The 17,848-nt window shown below is 52.4% G+C and overlaps 1 protein-coding gene across 6 annotated transcripts in view; it reads right to left on the bottom strand.

Moving 5' to 3' along the window:
- Vav2 (vav guanine nucleotide exchange factor 2) overlaps window positions 1–17,848 on the bottom strand; it is a 169,211-nt gene that overhangs the window by 113,384 nt on the left and 37,979 nt on the right. The gene's annotated exons all lie outside the window — the stretch shown is intronic.

The following is a 17,848-nucleotide window of genomic DNA, read 5'->3' as shown; positions in this document are numbered from 1 at the left end:
CAGCTTTCCACCCAACTCTGACAGCCTCCATTTTTTGCGCCACAAGAATTGTGGTTGGACTTCAGGGATTTCAATATTTGAGACTGGGCCTTTCTGTTTCAGTAAGGTGATCCCACCACACCCACAGATCCAGCACATTCCACGTCCACTGGTAACACCTCACACACAGCACATAATGGTGTTGCTCTATAGGGCTTCGAAGCCTCAATCAGGCCCACAGGATTTGGAGCTGGCTTTTTCCCACCAAGGATCTGAGCATCCAGAGGTCCCCTTTCCCTGCCCCAGCAGCCTTCCTGCCTCCCATGGCCCTCACTGATGATGGTGCAGGGAAAAGAACATCCATAAACAACCACATAGCCCAGCATGGTAGCACAGGCTGGTCATCCCAGCATCTCAGAGGCTAAGGAGGATTCCAAGTTCAAGTCTAGCTTGAACAACACAAAAAGACCCATCTCAAAAACAAAGAAGAAACAGGTCCATCAAAGCAGGGAGCATTACTCATAACCACAGGGGTCCCCTTCCTGGCTATGTACAAAACATTCCCTAAACTCTTACAAAGGTAGCTCAGAGCTGCAAACTTCCCAGACTCAGAGAATTTGGAGTTTCACCTAGGTGTATGGGTGAAGTTGCATAAGCCAGATGCCATCTAGGTGCTACAATGGGGTCTGTAACACAGAGGAAGGAAGCCCTAGGGAGGGGACACATGGGAAGTCAGCTGACACCAGATCCCAGACTAGCCTGAACCACAGCAAGCCATCAGATGCCTCATCAGAAGGTTGAAGGTATATCATGCTTAAGAAGACAAGACAGCATCAGCGTTGGCGTGGGCACGGGAGAGCTGGCCCCACCCTTCCCGGATATGCCCAGGCCCAGATCTAAGGCTTTGAGTTGGCCCACCCCAACATCTACTCCATATATGAGCTTGTGAAGGGGCTGGTCCTGTGGAACCAGGGTGGCAGGATCTCCATGACTCAGGGCAACAGCAGGATATCCGAGGGAAGTCTTGGTGAGGGTCCCTCCCATATTGGCGTTGTAGCAGAAGCCAGAGGCCTTGAACCAGATCAGCAACTCATTGCAATGAACATTTGCAAGTAGAACTCTTTGGGCAAAAGGGAATACGTGACACACTGCAGCTTCCAATGCCACTACAACGAATGAGTATGTGATGGAGAGACAAGAAAGATGGGAGAACGCAGTGGTACATGTAAGGTGGAGCTGGAGACACAACCCTTGTGAAGGGTGTGAGAGAAGGCTGCGGGTGATGGAGGAGCAGGGCGTTGCCCAGAGGGGCGGGGTGGACGAGATGGTTTTCTTTTTTGTTGTTCTTGTTTTGTTTGGGGTGTGTTAATTTTTATTTTTATTTTGTATTTTCTTTTTGTGGGGGAGGTTACAAAGGTGGGAGTGGGCGTAGAAGGACTGGGAAATGAATAGGATTGGGACACATGATGAATCAATTAAAAAAATACCATGTTTAAAAAAGAGAGAGAGAGATGATAAGACAGGCTGACATCAGAGCTGAGTCCAGTGCCTATGGTCCTGTCACATCAGATGACTCCCAGAGGCTGGAGAACACAAAAGATGGCCAGGATGAAAGGCTCTGCCCATTCTGCAACCCAACACTCCACCATGGCAGGGCCTGGCCTGGAACTGCAGCCATGTATAAGATGGTTAGGGAAGAGTAGTCAGGCTCTGACAACACCATGAGACCTGTTCAGCAGAAAATGCATGTGTGTGCAGAGTCTCATCTTCAGTGTCCACAACTTAGCAGGGAAGGGACAGAGAGGCACGGAGGTCAGATGCATCCCCTTTAGGGACAACTGCAGAATGGCCAGTGGGGACTCGGGTCTGGTCCTGCTCTACCCTTCTATTTCTATGCTAGAAGTACAGGCTGGTCCTTGTCAAATCAAAGTCCCCGAGGGGATCATGGCACTTCCATTCATTAGAACACAACTAGTCTTCAGGTCCTAGTCTACAGGAGCACTCTGGCATTCCCTGGCTTCCAGCTTTGTAGAGACTAGCTGAAGAACGAGGCATGGCCTGTCGTACTGCCCAGAGGTAAACACTGCAGGCGGCCACCTCAGACAGGAGCAGGAAATACTGTTACTGGGAGTGATCCTGTGAACATGGACAGCACACACTCCTGAAAGTTGGTGAGTACAGGACACATATAGCCCTAGGGATATCACAGCCTGGATTTTTGGCTTCCTTGGTAAGCTGGAGAATCCTCAACAAACTCTGGCCCCCAACACAAGACCCAAACACATCTAGCAGACACCCCCAGCACCCACTGAGTCAGGCCCAGGATCTGAGAGGATGTTGGCAAAAGGCCCCCTTCCGATTTGCACCATCAGTTACTATAAGGATGCCAGCCCGGGTCCTATGCATGGTGCAGTCTCAGTACAACTCCTAAGGAGCTTGGACAGCAGACAACATCGCACTGTTGATCTACTTCCTGCAAGATAAACCAGGGTTCTGAGTGAACAGAGGGCTCCCTTAGGGTCCCCCATGAAGAGCATGCACACATCATTGGACATGTCAGTAGGTTCCTCTAGACTCTCAGTCCAGAGAGAAAAGCCAATCCAAAGGTACCCAGTGTACTTCCACCAGGGCCCATGCTACCTCCTCCCCAAGCACAAGTGAACAGTGGTACCCACAACACTTCCCAAGGGCACATGTGAGGGCAGGTCCCACGTCACCTCCCTGAGGCACATTGAGCACCAAAGCCCCATCTCACCTCCCTGCAGCACGGGTGAAGAGCATTACTTACATCACCCTCCCTGGGGCATATGTGAGGACAGGACCTCACGTCATCTCCCTGGAGCACAGTGAACAACCACATCCTTGTCATCTCCCATGCCTTCTCCCTGGGGCACCCCTGAGCACCAGAGTTCCACATCACCTGCCCGAGCATCCAGAGGACGGAGGCCCCACATCACCTCCTACAATACTTATAAGGAGCACAGACTGTCACCTCCCTGGGACACACTGAGCAGAGTTCCACATCACCTCCCTGGGGCACATTTGAGGACCAGGACTATGAAGCCAGGCACTGTGCAATCCTCAGATCTGTTTGCTGTGGCCAGAGTGTGACCAGGAAACGGCATCTGTGTTCCAGAAAGAACCTGTCCCCTGGCTACAGCTTGAGAAAGGAAAGAAAGCATGCCTTTAACAGCTTCTAGAAACTTCCCCGTGGAGCCTCACTCCTCATCCTCCCTTTTCTCTCTTCCTTCGCACACCCACGGAGTCATGCTGGGCACTGATCCACTTGTCAAAGTGAATAAATGAGAAAAGCCCTTGCTCATGGGGACAGCATCGTGTGAGCGGAGCGGCAATAGGCCAGTGGACAAGTAAAATGCCCTCAGAGCAAGTACTCCGGAGTCTAGCCGCGGCGGGGGGCGGAGAAGAGAGTGGGCCCACAGGGTAGATGGCCAGGGAGACCTGAAGGAGGATGGAGAGGAGCCCTGCAGCCTCCTGGGCAAAGAACAGTCTAGGGAGTGTGGCCAGCAGAAGCAAAAGCCCTAAGGTGGAACCACAAGGTTAGCCAAGCTGTACCAGAGTGGGCAGCAGTGTCCACCAGAGGCTGAGGACCAGGCAGCGCCACATCACTCAGGGAGTGGCCTTCTGTGTAAGAGGGTCTGACCTACACCTCGGATGTTAAAGGCTGTGCTTAGATGTTCCAATGTGGAGTCCCCAGATTCCAATGTTAATGGTGTTTACCACTGGGACTTTGAAAAGGAGACTGGGAATTGGATGAGGTCACCAGGAAAGGAAGGCCACAGTGACTTGATCGGCTTCATAAAAAGAGACCTAAGTAGCATACCTTCTCAGTCTCCCTGGCGATACCCTCTCCCATAAGAAGCCCTGGCAGGGCCTAAGAGATACTTAAGCAATCACTTGTTCCAACAGAGACTAACTCTTAAGTGAAAGGTATGGCTGTCTAAGGTAGAGTGTCAAGCTGAATATTTATGACCTACCAGAGAGCTGGGAGCCCACCATGAGAAAAAGCAAACACTTTTTCTTTTCTTTTTTTCCCCCTGCTAGAAGGGCTTTTGATGTTTACAAGAGATGGAGCTGTCACTTTATCAGTGTTAAGTTGCAAAGACACAGAATCTCCAAGGGACTGCTAGTAACTTGAAAACAACACACCTGTCCCTCTCAACACACCAATGGAGCAGTGAGAGGCCACATCCGTGCCTATAGACTCAGTCCAGGCTGAGACTGTGCAATGGCCTTTATGCCTCTTCTTCTTTGAGTCCCCTCCCCATGCCCCATCACGTGATTACCACCTCCTCTTTGCTTATGGGGGGAAAAAAAAAAAAAAAAACCTTGGCTCGGAAGAGGAGCAATCTGCCCCAGTAGGGCATCTGCTTACAGAAGAAGCCAGGATGGGGAAGGAATGCATACAACCTCATGAAAATGCAAGAGACCATCTGCACCTACCCACTGCTCCCAAGCTCACTTCAGCCAAGCAGGGACTTGCAGTGCCCGGCCCCAGCTCCAGGCTAGCCCCCAGTCACCATGTACATACACTGTTCTCACTTCTCCTTCTCTGCCTCCCTCAAAGGGCATCAGCAATCTCTCATTTCCCCGCTTCACCAATTCCATTTCCAAAACGATGGGGACTCAACACCATTAAACATGATTTAATTTGCTTTCCCCTAATGATTGGCCCACGGTATTAGGACATCTCTCCTTTCCACTTGAAAGGCCTTCAAAGGGGGTGATTTCCTCCCAACAAATTAATATGGAGACTATTAGGACACTAGAGGGGAATCATCCTCAGCCACTGGAGCTTCTTATACCAAGGCAGAACACAGTCCCAGCTAGAGGAGACAGCAGGGAGCACAGACAGGTGGTGGGCTTCTGGGACTCCTTTTGTACATGGTCAGTTGTTACTACAGCTCACAGCACCACCAGGAACATTCCGGAGGCCAGCTCAAAGCCTTCACGGAATGGTGTGTTCACCCTCTGGGGCATGTGCATGAGAGTAAGCAGCAGAATGGCAGGAGTTCCTGAGCCCACCTACTGTGGGGACAGTGGCAGTCCTCACCTGTGCTCACCTTGGCTCTACTTCACTCTTCTCAGGTCCCCAAGGCTGGCATTGTAGACAGGGGACCAGGCTGGCAGACCAGGCTGCATGGAACACACTCCCAATCCCAGCATTTGAGAGGCTGAAGCAGAGGTCTATAAGGTCAAGGACATTCTGGTTCTTAGCAAATACCAGGCTAACCTGAGCTACATGAAACTCTACCTCAAACAAGGGCAGCAATGAGGTTGGAGAGGTGGCTTAGCAGTTAAGAGTACTTGCTGCTCTTGCAGAGGATCTGTGTTCTGTTCCCAGCACCCACATCAGGCAGCTCACCACCACCTGTAACTCCAGCTCTGGGAAATCGGTCACCCTCTTCTAGCTTCCTAAGATACCTGCATGCGCGCGCGCGCACACACACACACACACACACACACACACACACACACACACACATGAATAAAATATAATAAAATAAGTCTGAAGGGGGTGGGGTGAAGTTTTTCCCTGCAAGTTCATGCCCAAGGTCACATGTTTAACACACACAAATCCTTTAAATCCTGTTCTCAGGCCCTGGGATCCACAGTCCCCAAAGGACAGGGATGACTGCTGTATCTTTACGTCAACTTTCAACACTTCATGTTCTCCACTCCTCTCCAGGCCAGACTGGCTCATAACATGCCTTCAATCGGTCCACAGCCTCCCGTGAACCACCCTTACGGCCATGCCGCTGTGCTCCCACACTCCTGCTGTTCACTGAGGGGTCAAACCCTGCCTGTGTGCTGTTCTGGAGTCTTCCATGGGCCCAACACCAGAGCCTCCCCAAACCTCATTTTCAGAACACTGTTGCAAGGCGGGCACTAAAGGGAAGTGATGGCCTGATTCTGGACCTCACCCCTGGCTTGGGAATCACACCAAGGGCTATGGGTTTTGTGGGATCTGCTGGACCTGTCACTGCCCACCCCTGGCAACCCAAGATGAAGGGCTCCAGAAACCCAGGCACATTGAGCCTGGCTGTCTCCAGTGGTCAGAGAAACTACCAAGTCCCTTTCTTTGTAAGCCATGAACAAGAGCTATAAGCTCAGTGAGGGCACACAGCAGGCAGGACTGGGACCGTTAATATTCTACTGTGTTAGGAGGGAGAAAGAGTTCTTGGACCCTTCTGCCACCAGCTAAAATACTTCAGTCTTAGATCAGTGCTGAATGCAAGCTGGAAGCAGTGCACCAATCAGAGGGGCAGGGTGTGCTCAAGGTGAGCACAGCAAAGGAACTCAGACACACAGAGATACACTATGGCCTCCCAGGGTGGGCAAGTAGACACCTCTCCCACCTGCCAGCTAGCCCTTTACTCAGGAACCAACAATCCCACAGCCTGACACTGCACAAACCAGGCCAGTGTTCCACAGTCCCTGCACAGCCCAGACATGCCAGTACTCCTCTTGGCCAAACCCTAAATCAGCAGGCCAAAGGTCTGTTTAGCCCTAACCACAAGCAGAACAGGGACTGGCAGGTACTCATCAAGCCAGGTTGGGCCAAGGTGACTCTACTGGACTCAACTCCACTTATCTCCACAGATAAGAAACAGCAAGGAAGCCAGGCGGCGGTGGCGCACGCCTTTAATCCCAGGACTCGGGAGGCAGAGCCAGGCTGATCTCTGTGAGTTCAAGGCCAGCTTCCTCTACAGAGCGAGATCCAAAACAGGCTCCAAATCTACAGAGAGAAAACCCTGTCCTGAAAAACCAAAGAGAAGAAATAGCAAGGAAGGCCAGTCAGGGATCTGCCAGTACAAGTTAGGCGGAGCCTTGTTTTATCACCCCAGCTAGGGCTGCCTTAGGATAAACCTGGAGGCGGAGGCACACACCAGTATAGGGAGCTGGCTCAGCCTCCAGCCCACAACAGGCCACCAAGCAGGCCTGGCTCCCCACGGCCTCGCACTGGCTGGCAGCCCCCTAAGGGCTGTCTCACCACTCTGGCACTGCACTGTGTCACTCCCGCCACAGACTGAAGCATCCAGTCATCTCAGGAGGTAGCACTGGGCTGCCTGGGAACCAATGACACAGAGACTCTGGTCACCGGACAGAGGTGTCCAGAGCCCTTTCCATCTACCCACCCAGCCAGCCAGAAAGATCTATGCAGATACCTATCCTCTGGGTGCCTAGCCAGCCCTTCTAGAAGTCTCCCAACCCCACCCTGCTGCAAACACAAAGGCCCAACTAGGCTCCAGGCTGTAGCCCAATGCTGGCAGCTCCCTCTGCGGCACCAGCCATATGACACAAGTACCAGCCACACAGGTGCCCCCTGTTGAGAGTGAAAAGCATTGATGTGAGGGCCCCTGAAGGTCTCAGGGACTCCACATACCCTAATCACACCCACCCCAAAGCCTAACTTGTGCCTACCCTTCCTGGCTGGCCTCAAGGGCCCTCTGTGTGATGCACAGCCATCAGGTGGGGGTCAGAAACTCTAATTAGAGATAAAGCTCATAATTAGCCTTTGATTAATTAAAAAGTGAGAAAACTAATTATTTAACAATGTCATTAGCTTAATATGTGTAATCTCTAGAAATGTACAGCCCCAAGAGGAGAAGAGGGGGGGGCTTCTGGAAGGATCCTTAGAGGGGACAAAGCTAAGGATACAACTCAGTAGGTCTCCTCCAAACCTCTGCCCTCAACCTTGTGGACATGAAAAGACCTAGATAGCCAAGTGTTGGGGTCTGAGACAGCAGGGACCTGGAAGGCTGTCTCCTCACCACCCATCCTCTCTGGAGGACTCCATCAGGGATGGATGGATGGTTCTTCAGATGTGCCCTCCGGTCACAAGGCCAGGCTCCTGGTCACATATTCTCACCAAATATCTGAGGACTATAGCCATAGACTCCACCCCGGAGCTCAGGCCCTTCTTACTGTGAGCTAGCACCTGCGCGAGAGTCTCGGTCTGTGGACTCGGGTGGTGAACCAAGAGGGAATGAACGCCCTATAACCACTTACACCTCTGAGGAGACATGGGGACGCACGCACGCACCTCAAGACAAGTCTCACAGGGCACAGTAGCTACCGTCAATGGACTACATGAGGATGTCACTGATACCACAGGGATGGCACCCCCTTCCATAGACGATTCTGGAGGACTATCATGGCTAGAAGGCCAAGCAGAACCTATAACAGTCACAGTTCAACCATGGCTAAGGATGGTTCCAGTCCCTGCAGCCAACATGAGCAAGGGTAGCCCCAACCTCCTGCCCAGAGTTTTCCCATGAGTGAATCGCCCAGTTCAGCCATGTTAATACACCCACACTGAGCCACACCAAGCACCAAACCTCCTTCAAGAAGCAGCCCTGTTTTCAGACACTCAGCAACTCCTTTCCATTGGGCCTCCATCCTTCAGCATCCTGGGGTTCCAATACCAAAACTAGCCCTACCACATCCCTACAGGTGCCTGCAGCTCCCCCACTATGACCCCTCCCCCACTGGGCCCCAGGCCTGGGAAAGCACAAGTCATCTCAGTTGACCTGCCCAGACCTGCCAAGCTCCTGCCAAGTGTAGTCCACAAGTGCTCACTCACAAGGACATGAGCTGACTCGACTTGCCAGCAGCTGGCCGTGCAGTATGCACCTCTGGCTAAGGGCAGCCAAGTGTGCTCGGCAGACTCTGCTAGTTGGTTTTTGTCAACTGGACAAAAAGCCTAGACATATCTGAGAAGAGGGAACCAGAACTGAGAAAATGCCCAAAAGCAGAGGGGGCCCAGGGTTCTCATACTTCTCATCACCAGGGATCAGGTACAGTGTCTCATATCACCCCAACTACAGGAGTTCAGCACAATGCTCCACATCACCGCAACTACAGAGGACTGGGCATGGAACCTCACATCACCCCAACAGCACACTTTCAGCACAGTTCCCCACATCATCTCAACTTCAGGAGATCAGCAAGGCTCCCCAACTGCAGGCAATCAGGCACGGTGCCCCACATCCAGAGCTCGGACCCAGTGTTCTACAGCACCACAGGGATCTCTGTTCCAAGTTCACAGCACACATCTCATGAGTCCAGAGAGACTGCCTCACCACCCAGAAGGCCTGACCTCACAGCTGAGGCTGCCACTGGCTGGCCACAAGCTGGTGGCAGACTCCTACTGACCTTTAGAACAAGCAACGTACCCTGAGAAAGGTCTGCCAAGGTGACCAGAAGTGATACCATCACAGGGAGCCACTTACACTTTGCTATTTTTTCTATTCTCCTTCCTAGTCTCATTCAGATTTTTCTGCCACAAACATCAAACTGTCAAGCTTCACCAGACACAATTAATGCTTGGGGCACTGGGGAGAAACAATTAGCCAATTAAAGCTTAATTAACTGTGGACAAAAACCAAAAAGAAAAAGCCTTGCACCAGTTGCCACGGGTGAGTGAAGAAAAGCCAGGCTCCTCATCCCCAGGTGGGAACCACCTGGGTAGAAAGACACCAAAGCAAGAAACAGCAGAGACTCGTTCCTTAATGGATGCGCACAGGACAGGAAGGGTGGCCCTGCAGACTACATGAGAAACTGAGGTACAAAGAAAGCAGTAATGTGCACACACGCGGTGACACACCATGGCCGTAGCACATCCAGAGTCTGTCCCTGGCCGCTTCCTGGGGGTGGGTTCCTGTTTCCTCAGAGCCAAATCCTAAGTGAGGAGGGAGGGGGTCCACAGGTAGAGCTGTCTCCAGGTACCCTGGGGCTGTGCAGGGCTTTACACATGCTTTCTGAAGTGTCCTTACTAAACCCTGATGCCCATGTTTCAGTCAAGCTCCCCCCCCACCTTGTCCTGCCTACACTAGACGGAGCTGGCCACCTGCTGGGCCTGTATATCCCCAGCCTCCTGTCCATTGTACATGCAGCTCTGAGCTTTCCACCCCGCCCATCAAAACCAGAAATTCTACTAGGAAGTCCTCTATAAACAGCTCGGCTACCCATGCCATTGCTGCCCCACCATGGCCCACTACCATGCAGTGGGCCTGGGCCTCTGCCTTTCCAATAGTTGAGGTTGTGTGCCCTGGCACAGGCTGAGCTGAGCAGAGGACACAACAGAAAGGCCCATCCTCCATGCAATGCCCATCCCACCCCCCACCAGGAAGACCAGGAAACCCAGCCACTACATCTGGTCACCGAACCATGCCAGTTGCCAAAAATCGGGTTTTCTCTGTTTAACTCCATACACACCATAAGCGCTGCAGACGTCATCCAGCATATGAGCCTGCTCTTACCAGAGGGGCTGAATCTCAACCATGAGAGCTTGCCTGAGGACCCACTCTACAAATGACCACTAGTATGAGACTAGCTCATCCACAAGAATGAACATAAGACACAGGGCCCACATCACACCTTCAGCTGGGGCAGATATCACTCATCAATAGCTGAGCCTCAGCAAACATAACTGACTGTTCCAGGAAGCTATTACCAATCAATCAGGATTAATCAGTGCTATCAGTCAAGCTTCTCCCTTTACCGACATGAGCTTCAAAAAGCCTAGGAGAAGGTCATAGGCCACCCAAGTTCTCACAGCTCAGAAGGAACTCTTGCCCAGTCCTGCTCCATGGAGTAAGGAGTCTTTTCCAATAAGCGGTGCTGGGTGGTCCATGAAGCCTAGGCCCACAGGACCTTCCTGTGCCACACACCTGCACTCCAGCATACCGATTTGGTTTCCTATCTGGATCCAGACCTCCACAAGCTCCCCAGCCCTTCCCTCTGCTCCCATCCCTCTGGTTTATTGCCCTCAGCAACTCCTAGGATGCCAAGAGTCATAAGCCCCAAGTGGGTACCAGCACCTAACTCATCACCATGGCCTCCAAAACAGTCCTGGCCCTCATCACCAACACTGGAAAAGAGGTACCAATCCTTAGCTGTGGACTCCTCTCAGACTCAAGCTTGCAGCCTCAAACTTTGCCCATTTCCCAGCAAGCCCAGCAGACCCACACACAGCTCTTCACAAAGCTAGTGTTGACAGCAGGGTCTCCGTTACTGATCCAGAAGCATCCTCCACCTCCCCTCCTTTCCCAGCAGGCAAGAAGTAAGCAGTTTCTGCCTGAAAGAGCAGGCAAAGTGGAAGCCTCAAAACTGGTGCAGTCAGGAGTAGAGAGCACCTGTCCAGCAGGCAAAAGGCCCTGGGTTCCATCCCCAGGACTATGGAGACACAATGCTCCCACTGGCGGTTGAAAGGCAGAGGCAGACCGTGTGTGTGTTTGCGTGTGTGTGTGTGTGTTTGCGTGTGCGTGTGTGTGTTTGCGTGTGCGTGTGCGTGTGTGTGTGTGTGTGTGTGTGTGTGTGTGTGTGTGTGTCTGATCAGCAAGTTCCTCTGAAAGGGTGGGCTAATAACTCCTGAAGTGACGCCCACTAGCAGAGGTGTGGAGGAAATCCTTCCAAGCAGGGCCTGGAAAGCCCTTGCCAGCAGCCCCTGCCAGGACTCTGCCTGGAGCCCTGAGGCTGCTCCGCTCCATGGTGGCTGCATTTTAATAAGTAATTAGTACGGAATGGATGCTGCAAAAAGGCCCAAGTACCTCCCAGACAGCATTAAGCCAAGGCGTGCAAATGAACTTGGCCCAGCAGGGGCCGGTGAGAGCCATCAGGCAGCGGGTAACTCGGGAGAGCACGAAGTCCACTCAGCAAATTTCCTGAACAAATATTAGGGGGAAATGAGGAGACGCAAGGAGGCTTGAAGCCTGGGTGTGGAGATCAGGGATGTCTGACCATGGTTACTGCTGCTTTCATCTCTGACCAGATAGGGCTGGAGACCCATCCATACACACTGGCGCCAAAGTTATAGAGACTATCCCTCCACACACTTGACAGTAAGCAGGGCAGGACGGCAGGTGTGCGACATGACATCAGAGGCTTGGTAAGGCCAGCGCTCCAGGCAGCTGGAACAGGCCACGGGGGTACCCCTGCCCACTTGGTCAACACTGGTACAATCCCAGCGTGACTCCCAAGAGCTGCCACTTAGAGGGCACACCACAGGAAGACATGCAGTTGCCTCATCTGGTCTCCTCCTCCAGCAGCTCCTAGGGAAGGAAGAGCCTTACACCCATTTCACAGACTGAACACTACAGCGGCAACATGGGAGGCAGCCTGTGTCGAGCCCAGTGACATCTGGGGTCTGCTTCTACTCAAAAACTCTCAGCTGCTCCACTTTACCTAGCTGCTGGAAATACCAGCAGACACGCCCCTCCACCCATCCCCCTTCTGTGTCAAGTTCAGAGGCAGAGAGCAGCGGGTGACTGTGGGAGAGGGTAGGTCAAAGTGAGGGGCCACGGCTATTACAGGGGACAAAACAAAGGTCTGGAGGACGCAAGCAGGCTTCTTCCTTCTGTGTCAGCTACAGTTGGCTGCCAGATGCAGGGCCTGCCGTACTGTGGGCTCTGTGAAAAGTGCTAGATGAACTTGTGATGCCTGCTTGGGATCAGAAGGGAGAGGGGCACCCAGTGCCAGGGGGTAAGCACGAGGCCCATAAACTGCTGGAGGAATGGGGGGTCAGAGGGCAGAGACCCGAAGGCTCTGAGAAGCACAGCAGGGCACTGGCAGGGAAGCTCTGCCTCCCACCACCACAGCACAGCCAGCTCCACTAGCGACTCAGCTGCGCCCGTTCTGACGCCCACCAGGCTGGACCTGGAGGCGACAGACATCCTTGGTGCAATGAGACCAAGCTTTCAAACTCTTGCTTCCAGCTCCTTCAGAACTCTTCCTTTAAGCAAAATGTCTCCGAAAATGCCACACCAGAAAGGCCGGGCTGCATCAATCCAACAGGGTTCCACCATCCCCCTACTTCCAGGCTCAGTGGGAGAAGCCAAAAATCCACAGCTGGGGGGACGTGTCCGGCCAGCGTGCCTGCCATTGGCCAGCATGCCTGCCATTGGCCAAGTCACAGGCATTATCCAGTGCCCTACACTCTCAGAAGATCCCCTGGATCACCTCTCCTGAGGCACAGGCATATTGCTACTACTACTCAGGTCGCTGGCCAGCTTCCACACTGCCCCCTGACCTCCACACTGTGTTGTAGCTCCCAAATCACCCCACCCCGCCCCCGACTTCCACACCACTGTCTGGCCTCCTCACTACCTACTTCCCATTCCTTCAGGTTCCTGTGGGATGCAGGCACTCCTGAGGAGAAAGGACTCAACATGTGGCACCAGTGACAGGCACATAGCAGCCATGACCTCCAGGGAAGTGAGAGGACTTGGGGCTCAGAGGCTGCTGGGTGGAGCCTAGGCACCTGGATAAGCAATGCCAAAATCATGTAGTGGCCTGTCCGTCCACGCCCAGGTCTTGGTGAGGACCAGGTCAACTGCTGCAGAAGTATGGAATGCAGTGACTTTTCTAGTGAATCAAGGGACCCACTGATTAGGAGTACACCGCCATGTGACCCACCCAGCTGCTCCCTCAGTAGTTGACTATCTGAAATCAGGCTGGTGTCAACAGTACCACCTGGTGGGGCTGCAGGTTCCAGGTGAGATCCCAGCTAGGACATGCAAGAGTAACCTAGGGACTACTCTGGAAACCACAGCTCCTCCAAGAGAACAATCAGCCTCCTGTCCCTAGTGAGACTAGACCTCCTGGAACAGTCCATGCCTCCTCCAAGACTCCTCACCTCAGAGGCTCAGGCCTCTGTCAACCACTTTGACACGGCTTTGATACGTTAAAATGGGCACCTCAGCTAGCCATTAGTCCTGACAGAAACCACCCCATGACCCTTCCCTTTCTCTGTCTCTCCTTCCTGCCTTCCTCCCTCCTTCCCATTCCTGACCCTTCAAAGCACACACATTACCTTCTGCGACCCTGTGACCTTCACCTCAACTAAAGAGGCAGGTTAAAATGCTCAAAAGTAACGGCTCCCATCACAGACAAAGAGTGGCAGGTCTCTGTCCCTCTCTGTCCCCTGCTCCAGCACTGCCCAGGGCGCTCTACAATGCAGGCCTGGCTGTGGACCTCCTACACACAGGAGATGGCACAGCAGTGACTGGACAGATGCAGAAGTAAGGCTCAGGGACCATCACAGCTCAGCAGGCAATGGAGCTGGACCTCCCAGTGCCGAGTTGAAAAGGCGGGAATCCAAAAGCAAAAAAAAAAAAAAGGCACCCGGCCATTGACCCTGAGCAGGAAGCTGGCCACTCTCTGTGAGCCTCAACTTCCTGTTCCACAGTCTGGAAGAAGGAAGAGACAGGTCAGCACAGAGGACTAACAAACACACAGTGCCCAAATCCCAGGGAGGAAGCAACGCCGCTACCATCCCGATGATGTGATGTGATGTGATGTCTAGGAGCTGAAATCTCAGAGAAAGCAAACAGAATCCTCTCCAGGGCCCCTACCAAACTTCCAAAGGGGTTGTTTTTGTTCTAAACACCCAGAAAGAAGCCATGGGACGCCCATCTATAGCGTGTCCCCATCCCTCGCACCCTGGGCTCCAGCAACTGAACAGACAATGGCCCAGACAGGACACACGGAAATGAAAAAGACCACATGGCCGGGACAAGACCAGCAGACGACATCACTAAGTGGGCAGGCACCTCACCGCCAGGCCCAGCAGTCACAGCCTGGCTGCCATGCAGCACAGCCAACCTGGCAATCTTCCGGACAGGACTTATCTGAACTAAAACCTATTATCTTTAATGTAACTCTTCGGAAAAACACCAGGGAAGGCAGCCAAAAAGACACTTCCGGAACTAACTTCTGGAGCCCTCAGTACTTGCTGGAACCAGTAGGGTGAAGGACCAAGAGCAGGAAGAAAACACTTACACTAAAAATGACAAGAACCTAAGGATTCATTTCCTTGCTGCATCCTTCAAGCCATGCCTCAAGAGCCAACCACGATCTTCCAAAGGTCCAAGAGACCAAGACTGTGCAAGAGTCAGGTCTCACCCAGATAAACTGACAGCCCTGCTCTCGCTCACCAAGGCTAGCCCAACTTCAACAGAACAGAAGGGGAGAAGGCACAAAGGTGGGAGACACCAGGTAGGCTTCACGGGGTCAAGGTTCCCTCATCCCTGTGGAGTCTCCGAGCATCTCCCTCTCCACTACTCTAAACCAGGAAAACGGAACAGAACCAAGAGGTGGTGGGCCTCCCAGGGAGCTCAGCCCCAGTGGAAGAGGAAAGGCTAAGGACATAAGGTAGAGCCACCGTGCCCAGCACAAGGACCCTCAAGATCTATGACCAGAAAACCCAGCCAGGCCAGCCCCACCTCTGACAGCCTGTTTGGGCATCTTAACTGCTCAGTGTAACACATCAGGTACACAACTCTAGCACTTAAACTTGTCTAGTTCTGTGGAGATGTGCTAACCAGGGGGCTGGAGGGACCAAAGATGGCTGCAGGGGCAGAGCAGGTACCAAGATTCATCTTCTTCTGGACAGACCTTCAAAGCAGTGCTCCCTGCTATCTACAAATGGGGCTTGGAGCATCCGCAAGGTTGCATCCTGGTGAAGACAGAGCAGAGACACACCCACACTGATGGGTTCCAGAGTTCCAGAGCTTAGCTACCAGGCTCTAGCCTCCAAAGGTGCAAATGTTGTATCTTTTACAAACAAAATAATTGGAAGATGCAAAAGGAGAGGCTGACACCTCCCTGTGACAGTCTGGGTTGGTCCCTACTAGCACTGATGGTCAATGATGGAAGCATCAATTTCTATCTGAGGGGACACTACAATGGCCAGCCTGGCAGGGCACTTCCCACTCCCAATCCATTCTCTCTCTCCACCTCTCACAGCTTCACATAGCAAGGGTCTAGAGCAGTGGTTCTCAACCTGTAGGTCTAGACCCCTTTAGGATAAAACAACTTTTTCACAGGGGTTGCCTAAGACCAACGGAAAAAAACAGATTTTTACATTATGATTCATAACAGTAGCAAAATTACAGTTAAGAAGTAGCAACAAAAATAATTTTATGGTTGGAGGATCGCCACAAGATGAAGTGTATTAAAGGGTCACAGCATTAGGAGGGTTATGAGCCGCTGGTCTGGAGGCACTGGGTTAGGTATCCTTTCACCCAGCAGTGGAACAGAGGAGCCTGATCCACCCAGCCCACCCTTAGGACTGGACAGGGTCTGAAGCAGCAACAGACAGAGGTGGGCTGCTGGTCATATGAGCTCCTGTAGGGCAGAGCATGAGGCTGGACCCCACCCCTCAGCTTGGCTACAAGGTCTGCACTGCAGGGTCACCTCCAGCTCCAGCACCCCACCCTATGACTCAAGGTCCAAGCCTACAACCCACTCCCATTTCCCATAAGCACATGCTGGAGCAATGCCAGGCAGACGAGGCTAGAGGCCAAGGGGGAAAGCCCCTGGTGAAGCCCCTCCACACCCACATGCAGCAGACACAGTGCACTCACTGAAGGGTCAAAGCTGTCTTGTCAAAACTGCTGACACTGACAAGGGCAACCCTTCTTCATAAACAGCTTGACCACACAGTTGGCCGATCGGATGATGAGAGCTTAATCCAGATTTATGTGTCTTACATCATGCATTCCGCCATAGCAAATTAGAATCACAATGAAATTACATGAAATTATACACAGAACACTCCAGGGCTGTGCCATTGAACTAAACATGGGTTTGTTTAGATTGTCCCATCTTTTTCTCTATATGGTTATTCAATGTCTAGGTTGTGTGTGTGTGTGTGTGTGTGTGTGTGTGTGTGTGTGTGTGTTTGTCTAGGCCATAAGCTCCTCCTTCCTAGAGTGCTATGGCAAATTCATCTCGACCACTTGTAGGAACAAGACCAAGAAAGAGTCCCAAATAGACCTATCAGACTGAGAAGCTACTACTCATAAGACAGGACACCAGCAAGGCACCATCCAGACACCCCTGCAGAGGCAAGCACAATTCTGTATGTACCTGATATTGCATCAAACTCCCTGCACCTGCCCTGCAGCCAAGACCTCCATGCATCACATGGAGACCTTACTACACACTACCTGGCCTTGGCAGCTTTCTAGAACCTTGGTGCAAGCCTCCATGACTCCTTCATTCTTGCATCTTGCATACTTGACAAACCACACCCATGGTGCCAAGATCTGCTGCTTGCTAGAGACCTCCTTGAGTTAGAGCTGCAGTGACCTCTATGCTTTTAATACCAAAAGAAACCTCTAAAAACTGGATGCTCATAGAAACAGACTCTCAAGAGGGGACTCCCAAGACAGAGGAGACCTGCTGGGGCTAGTGGCTCCCAGAAGCCTAGTCCTGAGCACTAAACTGGCTCTGAACACCACGTCACAGAGAAGCCCCTGGGGAATAGATCTCTCAACATTCCCAACTGCAAAGTTTGCTCTCTCATTCACATCCTGGACTCATGGGCCTTTTCCTCAAACACCCAGTTCCTAAGGATGATCCTCAGGGCAGTCAGGCAATGCCTGCCTCTGCCTCTTCCATCAGCAGGCAAAAGCAGCAGGCTCAGAGGCCAAGGCAGCTGTGGGGGAAGGGCGGGCAGTATGGAGGCTTGAGGAGGCCTGCACTTCAACTCTCAGTGCCCCACCTGAAAGACATTACAGTCATGATCCGACCTAAAAAAAAGGGACAGAGGGCTAGAGGCATGACTCAGTTGTCAAGGCACTTAGCTAACATGTTATGAAGCCGGGAGTTCGATCCCCACCACTGCATAAACCCAAGGTAATGAACACCTGTAACCACAGAACCCAGGAAGTAGAAGTAGGAAGATCAGAAATTCAAGGTCATCTTCAGCTACACACGAAGTTCAAGGCTAATCTGAGCTATATTAGACTTTGTCTTACGAGAGGCAGAGACAGGCAGATCTCTGTGAGATTGAGACCAGCCTGGGCTGTTGCACAGAGAAACCTTGTCTCAGAAAAAACAA

Source organism: Onychomys torridus, chromosome 4 (assembly GCF_903995425.1).
Source record: "Onychomys torridus chromosome 4, mOncTor1.1, whole genome shotgun sequence".
In the NCBI taxonomy this organism is placed as follows: domain Eukaryota; kingdom Metazoa; phylum Chordata; class Mammalia; order Rodentia; family Cricetidae; genus Onychomys; species Onychomys torridus.
The sequence above is the reverse complement of the archived record's forward strand: the minus strand, read 5'-3'. Positions and strand labels throughout refer to the sequence as shown.